We start from the raw sequence: 15,952 nt of genomic DNA, 5'->3' as shown, positions 1-15,952 counted from the left end.
CCCATCTAGGACCTATCAAAAATATTTTTAAGTTCGATATAACGAATTGTCGAATTTGTTATAACGAATTTAATTAATATTCGTTATAACAGTTTCTTTGAATTCGTTATAACGAATTTAATCTGTTATAACTTTGCTGAATTCGTAATAACGAATTTAAAAATTTGTTATAACGAATTAAATTCGTTATAACGAATTCTGAAACTTGTTATAACGTATTAAATTCGTTAAAACAAATTCTCTAAGTTATAACAATTTAAATTCGTTAAAAAGAATTCGACAAATCGTTATATTGAATTCATATATATTTTTCTATAGGCCCTGATTGTTGAATTTGATTTAACGAATTTAATTCGTTATGACAAATTTCTGAATTTGTTATAACGAATCAAATTTGATATAACAAATTTAGAATTCGTTTAAACGAATTTAATTCGTTATAACAAATTTTTGAATTCATCATAACGATTATAACGAATTTTTGAATTCATCATAACGATTTCAACAAATTTGTTATAACAGATTAAATTCGTTATAACGAATTCAAAGAAATTGCTATAACGAATTAGAGTCATTATAACAAATCCTACAATTCGTTATATCGAATTCAAAAATATTTTTTGATAGGTCCTAAATGGGCTTCCGTATTCTGTCAAGACAATGTGCTATCCTGAAATACTTATTATTGCCTTTTCAAATCTATTTGTCAGCGGTTGAGATGGCATGTCAGGGTCATGCAAGAAGTGTTTCACATTATCATGACGTCAGTCTTTCTCAGTACTACGGTTCAATGTTACAAAAAATCCACTTACCTTACTATAGTTGATTACAGACTTCTGACTTTTTTATTATTTCGTGGCATGACCTTTAGCTCTAATTACAGCATTAAATCTTTTGGGTAAGGTTTCGTATGAACCCCGTATATATGCTGGGGTGAGGGACGTCCAGATGTGCAGTACACAGTCAACAAGTTCTTGTTTTGATGTTATCTTGCTCCCTTGAAAGTCTAATTTTAATTGATCTCCATACATTTTCTATGAGATTTAGAGCTGGTGATTGAGATGGCCAGTCTAAGCAAGGGATATTATTTTGTTCTTTCCATGCTCTTGCCCTAGCTGACATGTGGGCAGGACAATTATCGTCTTGAAACATCCAGGAGTTGTTACTGAAGTGTTTGGCAACAACTTGTCACAAATTATTGTCCAGAAGTGTAATGTACTTATCTGTGTTTAAATTCCCATCTATTGGTATAAGTAAGCCAACTCCTGAATAGCAGACACAGCCCCAAAACTAAACAGATAGGCGGACTCCACCATTACGGACTGAACGTAATTCAGGGCACTCCGGTCTCCATTTTTCATCTGCCTTTCTGTAGACATAAACTTTACGGTCTGTCCCTAACATGACGTGGGTTTCATCAGAAAATATAACTGTTTTCCAATTTTGATTCACGGACCAGTGTTTATGATCACGGTACCATTCAACACACTTTACTCAGTTCACTTTCGAGATGGCAAGAGTCTTGGCAACTTTCCGACGATTATAATTCAAAAAATGCAATCTACGCTGAACTGATCGTTTTGTTTTGACAGTGGATTTGGTATAGATCTATTTAATTCTGATGTTAAATCACTCAAACTTTTCCTACGATCTTTCATAACCAACCTGTTCAAGACGCGATCTGACTGATCAGTATGTTTTGGTCGTCCGCTTCGAGGGTTATTCGTGACACTTTGCCGTACAGAAAATCTCTTCAAAAACTTTGAAACTGTGGAGCGGTCATATCCCGTAATATTGGCAATTTCAGATTTTTTTCTACCTTCATTATTAAGACGCACGATCTGTTCTTTTAGAGCTGAAGACATTTCACGGCAATTCGAAGCCATGATTGTTTACGTCTGCTACAGTATCTAAAAATAGTCCCTGAGCTTAAGATACAGATCAAGTTTGAATTTCATTCCTGTTGATCAAATTAAAAAGAGTTATGACCATATTTGCCATTTTTTTCAAACTGTTTTACATAACATATATTGCTGAATATCAACGTTGGTTTGGATCTAGTCTCCTTAATGCAATATTTTTTAATCTAGGAGATGTAGTTTTTGTATTCTGAAATTTCTAAATATTTTCTTAATGATCTCTGAAACCAAGATGAAAGCATTCCTTAATGACATCCTCTCTTGTACACTCTTCAGCCATATTAATAAGTCGTTTTCAAGAGATAATATCTCGTTTTCATGAGATAATATCTCGTTTTCTCGAGATAATATCTCGTTTTCATGAGATAATATCTCGTTTTCAAGAGATAATATCTCGTTTTCAAGAGATGTTATGTCATTTTCACGAGATAATTTTTCTTTTTTCACGAGATAAATTTTTCCTGGTATCTAAAAAAAATTACGTGTCCTTATTGTACCACCGTAAAAGAGGCATCCATTTAAATAAAGTGATTTGAATTTTAGAAGATAAAGACGTGTTATTTTCCCTTAAGAATAGATTACCCTGTTGATTTTAAGGTCACGTGATCAAATTGGACATGGCAATATATAGACCAATATTCAAATACAAGCACTTAATGAAAATTTGGTCTTATATTCTTGATTATTTCAAAAGTTGGGCCCTATTTCCCCTAATAAGTAATTAACCACTGTAGATTTTGCGATCACAACGTCAAGAGACAAACAACAGATAAACTAAGCTAATATGACAGGTCTGTAGGAACCGGGAGAGGAGAAGGACCTGCCCCCCCCCCCCGTATTTATAATAAACATAATTTACAGTTATGAATTTTCAATAAAAATTTCATTGCTTCCTACGTGTCTGTTTGATGTACATGTAGTTGTGTATGATAAATGAAATAATTTTATATTCAAGAGAGTTTTGTGGGATGTCATACATGTATATGTATGGATTTGTGTGGTGACTTTTTGTGAAAAGTGATTTTCTGGTCTTTTAAACTGGCTTTGAATTTTCAGGTTAACGTATTTGGGTACCAAAAATCCCTTAATACGTGCGAAACGAGTTAACACAATGAATTAACCTGGTAAAGATAACGAAATTCATGTAAAAATCTATTTATAAAATAAAAAAGTAGTGTTGCCTTGGCCAGTATTTACTCTTAAAGTTATCTTATAAATTTATCTCGCAAAACCAGAAAAGTAAGAAAAGAGAAATACGTAGTCCCTATAATATTAGTTTAAGTAAGTACATTGTTCTCTGAATCTTATATTGACTTAGCTCTTTAACAATATTACACCCTATCCTGACTAGAACAATTGCACAACGTTAGAGAATAAAGGGTGTTTTGACAATCTGTATCTAACTATATATGCCAAATACCGTAGACAATGAAATGCTCTACCTAATGTGATTGTTTTGGACAGGATTGATATATAGCACTTATATATATATATATATATATATATATATATATATATATATATATATATATATATATATATATATATATATATATATATATATATATATATATATAATGCAACAGAGAAATCAAGAATTTATTTAGAATATAAGGTTTTGCGAAAAAAGGACTGTCTGAATTTAACTCTCGAGTTTGAACTGTTTGAGCCTGAATTTAACTCTGAGGTCAACCTTACTTTTAACAATTGGTAATATCGCATTTACTTTTTAGTACTGTGATATTGGCCTACAGTACTTTTTTGACCCAGAATTTAACAGTTCAAGGTATTCTGAATGCTGCCACATGCTACTGGGTCTAAACAATATTTCTGTAAAACAAGCATGCAGGAAACTGGTGAAGACAAATAATTAAAAATGTTTTTTAAATAAATATTTCATTTCCCCTGTTAATTACACATTTTCTTATTATAAAGTATACTAGGTACACTGTTTTAAAAGAAGCAAACAAAATAAGGGAATGAACAGATAGCACTGCCCTTGAAAAAATATACTAGTCATTATCGGCCGCAGCAGCGGCCGATCTATTTGTGGTTGTGTTAAAATGTGCACATGGGGAAATGAGACGTTATTTTTTATCGCTTCGTTGGAATAATTCCTTATTGATAACAAATATAAAAGTTACAAATAAAATCCTTAAAAATTGTTTTAAACTAAGTCTAAATATTTTGTTATTATGTTTCAATTTGTTTTTCATTTCTCGTCAGATATTTATTAATTTACTGATTTTAAAAAAAGTTGTTTCATAAACTGCTCCCTATCATGGGCGTGCGTAAGATATAAAAAGAAAACATATTGAGTTTCCGGATATGATTTAATTAATAAATTGAAATTAGAACTAAATTTTGTTTTGAATTTACACTGCAGTTGCAAATAATTTGATGATAATACATTTCTATCCTTTATTGCAGTCCGATTTTCATATTAATATGAATTTATTTTTATTTGAATAAAATATATAACAATTGATCACTGAAAACTAGTGAAAAAAATGCACAGAAAAGTAAAGCAAGTGTAAAAATGTATCATATACTTTTTCTATTTGGATTTTTTCTTTGGACTCTTTCTTGTGGAAATACTTCAAAATGAATATATTTTTGCATCCGATTTGATGCTTTGCATCAATTTAGCTTGTGTACAATGCAATACCGCTTTCTGTATCGAAACGGTGTCTGGCGATCAAATGTCCTACATCAATCCGTGCATGATCAGTCGAGGTTTTAAACACTTTTTTTACTAACATTGTTTTGTCAAGCACATCTGCATAGATAATAACGAAACAGAGAATAGGACAGTTGTAAATCATGTTCTCTAGAGAAAAATAAAATAAATGTTCGTTTCAAATTGAGATGTAATTATTCACCGTTACCAGTGCAGGCAAGTAGTATGAGGGGCAGGGCCTCCTTTTTTGTGATTAGGTTTTTGCTGTGTGAGTAGCTTTCATACACAAATTTTGATTTGGATTCTTCTTGCCCCCTCCAGACTTTTTGTTTCTGTACAGTTGAACATAGGCAACTGATGCCCCCGTATGGCAGCTTATGGCGAAGGTTAAAGTTTCTCAAATGCAAGTCAAACTCCAGGTCAAGAAATCAAAAATCTTACTACCCAAAGAAAGGTCTTGTCTCGAGAAATATACCTGTGAAATATGAAAGCCCTAGTACAAACCGTTGAAAAGTTATAGCGAAGGTTAAAGTTTTTTCAAACTAAGTAAAAAGGCAAGGTCAAGGTCAAATGGTGCCCAAGGAAAGGTCTTGTCACAAGTAATACACGTGATCGTGAAATGTGAAAGCCCTAGAACCAAACGTTCAAATGTTATGGCTAAGGTTTAAATTTTTCAAAAGTAGGTCAAACTCCAAGGTCAAAAGGGTCAAAGTTGTTGGTATCTAAAGGAAGGTCTTGTCAAAAGAAGAAATATGTGAAGTATGGAAACCCTTGCACTAACTGTTCAAAAGTTATGGCCAAGGTTAAAAATTTTCAAAATTGAAGTATTTCAAACTCCAACATCAAGGTCAAAAGTTCAAAGTTGTTGGTTTCCAAAGAGAGGCATTGTCACAAGGAGTACACATAAGAAGTATGAAAGACCGAGCACTAATTGTTCAAAAGTTATGACCAAGGTTAAAGTTTTTTTAACAGTGGGTCAAATTCCAAGGTCAAGGTCAAAGGGTCAAAGATGTTGGTACCCAAAGGAAGGTCTTGTCACAAGGTATACACATGTGAAGTTTGAAAGCCTAAGCTTCAACTGTTCAAAAGTTATGGCCAAGGTTAAAGTCTCATAAAATTTTGCAAAAATGGGTCAAACTCCAAGGTCAAGGTCAAAATGTCAAATGTGATGCTACCCAAAGAAAGGTCTTGTCACAAGGAATAAACATGTGAAATATGAAAACCATAGCTCCAACCAATTGAAAGTTATGGGCAAGGTTAAAGTTTTTGCGGACAAACAGACAGACAGCTAGACAGACGGACGGACAGGGCAAAAACTACATGCCCCCGAATCTTCGATTACGGGGACATAAAAATTAACTCAACTTCGATATTGTTTCTTAATTATTTAGAGTATATGCGCCTATTTTAAAATCCAGAAAACCCTAGTGGCAGTGGTTTCAAAAATAGCGAGCGCAGCGAGCGGCGCGAAGCGCCGCTCGTCACTGCGAGCTCTTAAAGCAACGCCTGGGCGAAGAGAAAATTCGGACTTTGCACATTGATCCAAATGATTTTTTTTCCGCAGTTACCTGTGGTCCCATAATGCTTAGCGAATTGCATCTCGTCGCAATTTACGTTCTCGCGGTAGCAACAAAAATTCAACAAAAAATAAAATCACCTTGATATAATGGAAATATAGCAGATAAATAGTAGATTAAACGTTCTTGATTAAAATTTGCACTGATCAGACTCCGTTTTGGTAATGCAACTTACATACGACGTCATATGACGTCAGAGTCTAGACGTAGCAAATATCACGTGCGGTTTGAAGAGCCCGATCTAAATTAAAGCTGAAAGGTATCTGCGCTCGCCCTAACGGTCGCACCGTCAACATATTATGACATCATAAAAGCAATATGACATTTCGCTCGGATTTTGTTTAGCTTATTCATTTTGAATATTTAATACGAAGAGATAAAAATAGCACCATTTCTAACCATTTTGTTATTCAAATTTATTCAATTTTTACAAATATTCAATTTTCTTAGTTGGAAAAAAAAAACACTATTTCTTATACTCCTTCAGTGATCAAGAAGCCTTACCACTAGTACTGGCTTCATGGACTGTCCCTTTTTAATATTTATATGTTATGTGCTATTTAAATGTTATAATAAAATTTTTATGTTAACGAGGTTCGCTCCTGAGCTTTTGAGCAGATTTATATCTTAACCTATATTTCAAAAATTCTGCATAAAGTATTAATTCTTTCAATAAATTTGGATTCTACAATGCCAATTAAACTATATTCAGTTAAAACTCCATGATTAAATTCCATACCAAAAGCATTAAGTGAGGAACTATATTTTGTGGCGGAAGGTTTTTTAGAAGAAAATGTTCATTTTTTCTCTTTCAAAGTATTTAAAGTATGTTAATTTTGGATTCCTATTTTTCCATGCAGCCTGCACACAGAGTTATTTTGTACAGTGAACTGTTTTATACTGGTCCTAAATTATATATCAAATAAACTGTCATGAATTCTATCATCATATTTCATAAATATAGCAAATATATTGTGAAAATCAAGAAAAAAATATCCCTATTTTAAGCTTAAAATTAGCACTATTTTAGTAATATCTAAAAATTAACATCACAGACCCCCACTTTTCATTTTATTTTCTGAATATATAAGATACTTTTAACCATTCTTCTTAAATTCATTAAAATGTCATTACTTTCAAATTATTTTTTTGCTTGTTAATTTTTTAATGCCAGAAAAATGAAATTTTTTGAGTGCAAAAAGGTCAAATAATTGAACGTGTGGAGTAATTTGAAAATTTTTTTGTTGTCACAAATTTTAATGTGTCTATTCAAGATGAAATAAGGCTGTGTTTGTTCCCATAATTTACTTGAATAAAAAATATTGGAGGAAAAACTATAAAAATTGATTTATGTGTAAGACATATTTACAGTGCAAAAAGGTCAAACTAAATGCTCTGTAGCGCCAAAGGAAGCGCATTGACCCCCATTTTTTGTTTTGATTTTTAATTAAGCTATGTGTGTAAATTCTAAAAATATACTTGATAAAAAATTCTCATTACTTTTGATGGCAGGATCCAACCTCCTTAAAGTTGAGTTTAAGAACGTCAAGGTTACATAAGCGTAACAATCAAGAACATTTCAATAATTATCATTATTCATCAACTATGGCGAGTCAGATGTTGTTCAGAAGTTGTTCGATGAAAATGATGTCTTACATGTATACAAAATTGCCTCCAAAATTTTGCTGACAGCAAAATCATGTTATGTATCATAGCCGAAGAATTCACAAATTCGCTAAATGAATATTTGATTGCTGTTTGTGACCATGGAGGTATGTTTACAATAAAATATTAAAATCGGATAATAAAAACGGCTTATTCCCCGAATGGCTACTCGCAAAAATCAACATCTAATTATCACACTCAATTAAGAGGCCCTCTAAAGGGCACAGGTAGACTTACCTGTATGAATAAATTACCTGAATTTCAATGCATATAAACAGAACAATCTATCAAGTCATTTTTAATTCAATATATTCTGTAAAATGTTTTTTATTTAATTTTTCATTTTTTAAATCTTTATTCATTTATCTATTTTATTTTATTTATTTATTTATTTATCTTTTTTTTTTTTTTTTGGCTGTTAAATAATTTTTATTTCTATCTAAGGGTATACAGTTAAGGTATTTCAACCCTCACAATTTATGGGTTTTAAAGTAGAAAAACTGCATTTATTTTCGCTGAATATAGTTTAAATTAATCAATATCCGCAATATATATATATAAATTGCCATATTTTTTTCTAAGACGCAAGAAATAAAAAAACAAAAGTGTATGTTCCGCATTAAAAATTGTACATTTTTAGTAAACATTATAAAAAATTATATTAAAACTGGTTCGAATGGATAATTCGGATGCTGAAAGTTCCAAAATAATTGTCACTTTCCAAATATGCTCTGATGCTAAAGGTCCAAAATAATTGTTACTTTGTAAATGTGTTTTAACTGTGAATATCAATGAACCATTTTACATTAGAAATACAATAAATAAAATGCCCGAATGAAGATACATGAGAAGGAGTTCTTGCCCTAAGCAACATTTTTTAATGAGTGAATTGTTGATTAAATAAAGAGAGTATTCATTTTTAAAATTATTTTTCTAAACATTTTTTTCTTAGGCCTATTGAAAAGCATTCTTCCAAAAGATGTATTTCTATTGGGTAAAAATTTAAATTAATTAATAACAGTTTTGGCAAAAATATATGACACCACAGGAAAGCGGAAATACCTTAACAAGTAATAACTTCCAGGCACGAAGTTTCAGGGGGGCAGGGGGGCTGTCTCTCCCTCCTTTTTTTCCTAAATGTTGAAAATGTTTATTGAAAGGCTGCCCCCCCCTTTTTTTCTTGTAGCAATTAAGTCGTGGAGATTAGGTAATGTATTTTAAATAAAAAGTTGGACCCCCACTTCAAGTTCCAAAAATTCCCCATCAATAGTATTTAAAAAAAAGTTTGAAAAAAAAATAATTTAAAGGTACAATAATATTAAAAGTGCAATAGTACAAAGCAATATATAAAATATGTTTTGATAATATTTTGAAATTTTTTCGTTTTAATTTATTTATTAAATCTTGAGGTTTTTAAAAATATTTTTTAATGGTGAAAAATGAAATTTCATATCTTTATTTGATTTATCAAATATTGGTTATCCAGGTAAACACAGGTAAATCTACCAATACTCTTTTGAGGGCCCCTTAATTAAGTGTGATAATAACTTGTTGTTTTTGACGAGTAGCCGTTCGGGGAACACCAAGTCATTTAATTGTGTGTAATTTTGAATTAGATAAATCAGCAGTTCGATATTGAATAAAAAAGAAAGAATACCCCGAATGTAATTGATTTATCTATCGTGAAATATTTCATTCTTTCTTAATCAACAATATTAAATATTACAATAAAATACTACATATGAAACTCCATACCGGCTGTTACAAACAAGAAGAATTCTCAAAAAGGTAGAACATTCTTTTGTTGCAGTATTAAATACAGTAAATATGTGTGTTTTATCCTCATAAAGTAAAGGGAAAGATAAATATTAATGCAAGGCAATCGTTAGAAAATTGTTTGATTGTTCTCTCCCGACCGACTGGCTAATAAAGGTCCAAAATCAAAGTTTTTTTAACCTACAGAAAAAAGTTCTGCTTTTTTAAATTCATTCCGAAGATTTTTCCACTTATTACTTTACTATTTCTTCTTCATGTTTTTGATTTTAATAGATCGCCTACCTCTCTACCCAAGGTTTTTTTTCCTTTTTTTAGTAGGGAGAGGGCAAGCAGTCTTTTTTAAAAAAGATGGCCTAAATGTTATAGTATTACTGTACGTTTTAAATGACATCTTGACGCAAAAAGAAAATTTCAGTCATTCCGCTTACTTTATCAAAGATTCTGAGGAAACATTTACCCAATATAAGCTGACGATTTTCTTCAATGGTTTAATTGTAATTGTTAAGTTTTACATAACCGTATTGCAATTAAGTGTCATTATTTTTGTCTCAAGGCAATGGATTTATTGTGATTATTAACTTCAAAAAAAAAAGATTGTTGAAGGTTTTAATACCTTTTAGATCTATTTTAGCACATTCTCAGCTTAAAAACAATGACCTCAGTAATTCTCAGCATCGACAGCACAGCAACAGTATTTATCAGACTCAACAGTAAGGACGACAGTAATTATGAGAAACAACTAAAATTATCAGCTACAACAACAGTTATAATAACAGGAAATATCAGTATTTATAAGCAAGAACAGCTCAGTATCAGTAATTATCAAACATTATCAGTAATATTTGGGATTCTCAGCACTATTTTCGTCGAGTAGTTAAAACTAAATTTACACTACCTCAGGATGTTACCATATCAATATTACTAATCATGGCTTTAGCAGAAGAATTTTAAAGATTTTTTGAAAAACTGATCATTCATTGTGGCCCCACCTTACCCACCCTAAATTTGAATCTACACTACCTGAGGATGCTTCGATAATGATATGACTAATCATGGATTTGCTGTCCTTGAGCAGAAGATTTTTTCAAGATGATTCCATATATTCTAATTATATAAAATTGCCCCTCTGTTTTGCCTCATAATTTGAGCAAACTTGATTCTACAATACCTAAGGTTGCTTCTGTATAGATATGACTAATAATGGCTTAGTTGTTCTTGAGAAGATTTTTAAAGATATTTCCTATGTTACATTTGTATATGTATGATCAGGTTCTTACAAGGGATAAATAGGTTTTCCTTCTACTCTGTCTGAGTTAATGATTGGAATTAAGACAGCTCTATCTGAGGGTATATTACACAGTACTTGAATTTTCTCTTAATTAGAGATGGGGACTGGGTAAGGTACTACTTGCACCATGTGTCTCCCCTAGGTTCCCACTGATAGATAAGAAACAGGTGTGTCAATCTTCTTCTTCAATTTCCTAGGATAATTGCCACTGTTGCTTATAACTTTTATACTTTTATTTTACTCTTACTTTTAATTTCTTTATTGCTGATTCAAAGGCCAACTTCTTCAGCTAACTTCTGAATGTCTGACTTTTCCAATGCGTTGCATTAAACACCCTTTGGCTAGTCCATTCCAAGGGTTGTCAGGTCATTCCACAAACTGAAGTCTCCAATGCGTTATCCAAATGCCCCTTAACCATTACACATATATATTCCTATGTAAAACGCCGTTCACGGTAGCTCAGACGGTAGAGCGCTCGCTCCGTGATCGGAAGGTCGTGAGTTCGAATCTCGGCCGCGACAGACCTAAGTCGATAAAAAAAAAATAGGTAGCAACTGTTCCTTCGCCATGCGCTCGGCACTTTGAAGTGAAAGTTGCGGGTCCTTCGGATGAGACCTTAAAAACCGAGGTCCCGTGTCACGGCAGGCGTTGGCACGATAAAGATCCCTCACTGCTCAATGGCCCTGAGTGCCGAGTAAAGGTCAAAATTTGAAGCCCTTCACCGGTATATGGTGACGTCTCTATATGAGTGAAAAATTCTCGAATGGGACGTAAAACAACATATAATCAATCAATCAATCCTATGTAAAACTTTGATTCACTGTTGTGGCCCTGCCCTACCCCCGGGGGTCATTATTTGAACAAACTTGATTCTGCACTACCTGGGATACTTCTTTATTAATATGGGTTAGCTGTTCTTGAGAAGAAAATTTTTAAAAGATATTTCCTATACACGTTGGCCCCCTGTTTTGTCTATGCCCAAGCCCCAGGGGTCATGATTGTATAATCTTGAATCTACACTACCTGAGGAAACTTCTGTATTAATATGACTAATAATGACTTTGCTGATCTTGAGAGGAAGATTTCTAAAGATATTTCCTATATATTCCTATGGTAAACTTTGACCCCCCATTGTGGACCTGCCCTAACCCCAGGGACCATAATTGGAACAAACTTGAATCTACAGTACCTAAGGATTAAATATATGGAGACAACGAACAGTATTCAAGCTCAAAAGTCCATTAATCAATACAAAATAGGAGCAGAGCAAACACGGACCTCCAAACATCAGAGGTGGGATCAGGTGCCATGGAGGAGTGAGCATCCCCTGCCGACCGGTCACACCCGCCGTGTGCTCCTTGTCATGATCGGGAAATAACGGAAAAATCCGTCGACAATTCAGTGTGTAAATAATGGCCTAACAATTAGTATGAAAAACGTCAGTCAGCATTTGACTCGGTGATAAATTGTATTTGCTGACAAGGTCATTGTATCGACCATAGAACTTACGAAATGATGACTTTAAACGAGACAGCTGATATTCTTGTTTCACCAACTTATTTGTCAATAATTTACCTCGTTTTAGAAATTGTACATACGTACAGCATGCTCTTGCGTATCGAATCAACTGAGAGATATATACCCCGTATGCAGGCGATGAAGGTATATTGCTGCATAAGTAAGGGAAGTTGACGATTGAAAAGTTAAAGTCATCACGTTTATCATAAAGCTTGGTTGTTAGATTACCATTAACGTCTTTTTCAAGTAAAATATCCAAATATGAAACAGATGTGTCAGACTCTGTGGTATCTTTTATCTCAAGTTCACAAGGATATATAGTATCGACAAAAGAATGGAAATAGCCATTGTTAATTGACAATACGTCGTCGATATATCTAAATGTCGAGTTGAAGGCCACAGCAAGTGTTTTCTTCTTTTCACGTACAAGATTTTGGACAAATTCTGCTTCATATGAATACAAAAAAAGGTCTGCTAATAACGGGGCGCAATTGGTACCCATGGGAATTCCAATAGATTGTTGGAAGACCTGGTCTCCAAAAACCACATAGATATTGTCAATCAGAAACTCAAGCATCTTTTTAATGTCAACTTCAGAGTGCTTGTGTGAACAATCAGAATGTTTTTTAACAAAATAATTTTGCAAATGACCAATGACAAGGTAAGTATATTTACGAGTTCCATTTTTATTGAAAAAGCAGCTGTCAATGATATCAAAAAGCCTGGACTTTAATTTATCGTGGGGAATGGTTGTGTACAAAGTTGAAAAGTCGTAAGTTTTTAAGCTGTTGATTTTGGTAAAATCTTGTGATTTCAAATTTTCCAAAAGTTCCTTGGAATTTTTAAGTATCCACATCTGATTTACACCACTTCTCGAATATATTGTTGCACAGTACTTCTATAATACATGATACTTCTATAATAATATGACTAATCATGGCTTTGATGTTCTAGAGAAGATTTTCAAAGTCATTTCCTATATATTCCTATGTAAAACGTCGACCCCCTCTTGTGGCCCCCTACTCCCAGGGATTATGATGTGAACAAACTTAAATCTAGAGTATGTAAAGGAGCTTTCACATCTTTTCTTGCCTAGTGGTTCTTGAGAAGAAGATTTTTAAAAGATATCACCAAATTTTCACGAATTCTTAATTATCTCTCTTTGAAAGAGGGCTTGGCACTTCCTGTGAACAAGACTTTAAATCCCCTTCATCCAAGGATGCTTTGTGGCAAGTTTGGTCGAAATTGGTCCGTAGTCTTGAGAAGAAGTTGAAATTATGAAAAATTTACGGACGACAGACGGACGCCGGACGCTCTTTGATCAGAAAAGTTCACTTAAGCTCAGGCGAGCTAAAAACTATTCACAGAAAATATGTCCCCTCATCCTTACGCTCCTGTACATTTTTTTCTTTTTTTTTTCTTTGTTATAACTGCTAGTAGCAAAAATATCTGACCACTCTTAGATTTATTTCAATCTTTAATGATGCTATAAAGCAGGTGGCACATGCGTTCCTTGGAACACTCTAGTTTTTCAGTAGTACATGCATGAAGAGTACATTTAAAAAACTGCAACCCAGTTCCATTTTCGTGGTACGCAGTAACATAATTGCGACAATGTCCGTTTAGTCCATAAAATTGCAATTCAATTCTTGTGTTTATATCAAGGATATATGAAAATAATGAATAGTAATCATATTCCAAGACCAAAAATTACAAATTGTGAGAGAGCTGTAAATAGAGCTGGGATCAGCAGGCATGTTACAAAACTTTCCTTAGAATTGTCTTAAGAAAGTTTCTAAGAATAATCTAAGGAAAATTTTCGGATGATCCTAAGACAAACTTAGGCATGTAAATCACAGCTGACTGTGGGGTTTCTTAAACTAAGACGTCTTAAGTAAGTGTGAAATGGTCGTACATAAATTTAAAAATGAACTTCCGGGAAAATTGAAAGTTTATTACACTGAATAAAATCCTGAAACACCATATAAGATGTATCTAGATAATATTATTTACTAAATTGATTTCCTTTCTTCAGTATTTTGATAAATGAAAACGGGAATAATCAGTAAACTTAATAGGATTACTTCTTAAATTAACATTACAGAAAATTATTACAATGTAAAGTTAGCTATATAGTAAATAAAAAATTGAAATTCTTTTATTAACTATGAAACTTTATATGACTTTTTGGGAGGGGGAGTGACCCTTCATATCTCTTAAATGAAATAAGAAGATAACGAACAGTATTCAATCTCGAAAGTCCAATGAAACGATAAAAATTTGGAGCAGAGCAAACACGGACCTCAAAATTTAGATATCCTGTTGATATCCTTATCAACTTGTTTGACAATAGCTTGCCTCGTTTTAGAAATTGTTCATACGTAGAGCATGCTCTGGCGTATCGAATCAATTGAGAGACATAAATGCCATATGCAGGTGATAAGGGTATATTGCTACATAAGCAAGGGAAGTTAACGATTGAAAAGTTGGTCATCACGTTTATCATAATGCTTTGTTGTTAGGTTACCATTAACATCTTTTTCTAGTAAAATATCTAAATATGAAACAGATGTGTCAGACTTCGTCGTATATTTTATTTCAAGCTCACTGCGATACATCGAGTCGACATATGAATGGAAGTAACTATTGTTAATTGATAATACGTCGTCGATATATCGAATATCATTGATATTTATATTGATATAATATCAATGTTTTAAATCAAAGTAATAACATGTGTATACATGTAGATACATGTATATATAAATAATATTTCCTTTTAATATAAAATAAAATACATGTGAAAATTTTCAGAAAATGAAAAAAAAATGTAATTCATAGTAAGTAAACACTGATCCTTTGAGAGTAAACTATAGTTAACTATAGATTTTTTTGTTAGAGTAATTATATTATAGAATGTCATAAACTCATCCTGAATCATAGAAAAAACTCTAGATTTGTCCATTAATGTTAAGATTTCTATTATCTATTCATTCAAACATGTTTGTTTTATATGTGTTTGTATTGTGAATAAAAAAAAATATGCAATTTTTCCGATTCGGAAATTCATATCGTCTTAGAGTGCGGATAAACAAAGCTGTGTCATTTTCCAAATGCATCTATGATTCTTCTAAAAGAGAGCATGATAGGCAATATACAAAGTGATTAATGCTAATAACAATAACCACAGAAGAACTGTGGAGGAAGTGAAAAAGAAATGGTTATATTACATGAGCAGCAATATTTGGTCAATGAAGATGGTTATCAAAGTCCCTGAACACTTTATCAAGCTTAACACTACAATTTCGACTAGCTACAAGCAGCATTGGCCACGTGCACGCATTTTTACTTAAGATTAAATTAAGACACTTCAGTACTTGTCTTAAGATTACGACATTTCTTAGGAACTTTCCTAAGATAAGATACTTTCGAAAACCGGTGTAAGAAGTGAGATGCGTCCTAAGTATATCTTAGGATGATTCTTAGTCCTAAGATAGCTTCGTAAACCGGTTTCTACATATAGAACCTT

The sequence above is a fragment of the Saccostrea echinata genome, unplaced genomic scaffold, assembly GCF_033153115.1.
Source record: "Saccostrea echinata isolate AGI-Se365-2 ecotype Australia unplaced genomic scaffold, CSIRO_AGI_Sech_v1 ptg000004l, whole genome shotgun sequence".
Classification (NCBI taxonomy): domain Eukaryota; kingdom Metazoa; phylum Mollusca; class Bivalvia; order Ostreida; family Ostreidae; genus Saccostrea; species Saccostrea echinata.
The sequence above is the reverse complement of the archived record's forward strand: the minus strand, read 5'-3'. Positions refer to the sequence as shown.